The sequence below is a fragment of the Sus scrofa genome, chromosome 15 (genome assembly GCF_054392235.1).
Source record: "Sus scrofa isolate SSC_HxYL_T2T_F1_AM1 chromosome 15, Sscrofa_HxYL_maternal_Yorkshire_Landrace_v2.0, whole genome shotgun sequence".
Lineage (NCBI taxonomy): Eukaryota > Metazoa > Chordata > Mammalia > Artiodactyla > Suidae > Sus > Sus scrofa.
In genome coordinates, this window is record NC_139397.1 from 151471413 (window position 1) to 151472128 (window position 716).

Genomic DNA, 716 nt, shown 5'->3' on the forward strand with positions numbered 1-716 from the left:
CTGCTGGCAGCGCCCTGTGCACCCAGCCTCAGGCCGATTCTGACCCAGTCAGCACCCCCACGTGGCTCTGGACCACGGCCACCCCCGCCCTGGCCCGCAAGGTGGGGGGCGGGGCTGGGGCTCACAGGGCTCAGGCGCAGGGTGACCCACAGCGGGGAAGGGGTCAGGGGCAGGGTGGGCAGATCCTGGCCGGGCCCTCTGGCTCCGGCCCCCACCGGGGCCTCCGCGCGCAGTGCGCTCGGCGGATGGCCCGACCGCCTTGTGGATCGCGTTCCTCGCGGAGGAAACAGGCTGCATTTTTTCCACATGTTGACCAACACCCAGTTGTGATTTTCCAGCTGAGATTTCCACACGTGCTCCTTCGGGCTTGGTTGGGACAGTGTTGCAACGGCAGCTGAAATGGAGCAAAGGTATTCAGGAGATGGGCTGCGAGCCTGGTGACCCCACAGAGAGAGCAAACTGGGCATCGGAGGGAGGCGGGGACCCTGTTCTCTGCTGGGAGAGAGAGGGCAGGAGGGAGAAAGAGACAGAGGAAGGAGGGATGATGGGGGGGCAGGAGGGAGGGAGGGAAAGAATTTACGTACTTCTGTTAGGGCCGCAGTTTTGACAACCAGATGCAACATGCAAGTGGCACTGGATGGCCTTGAAAATAGAGGGGGGTCAGATCCTTTCTCGCCCAGGGTCGTTTTTAATGTTCCTGTCAAAACACACTTTTT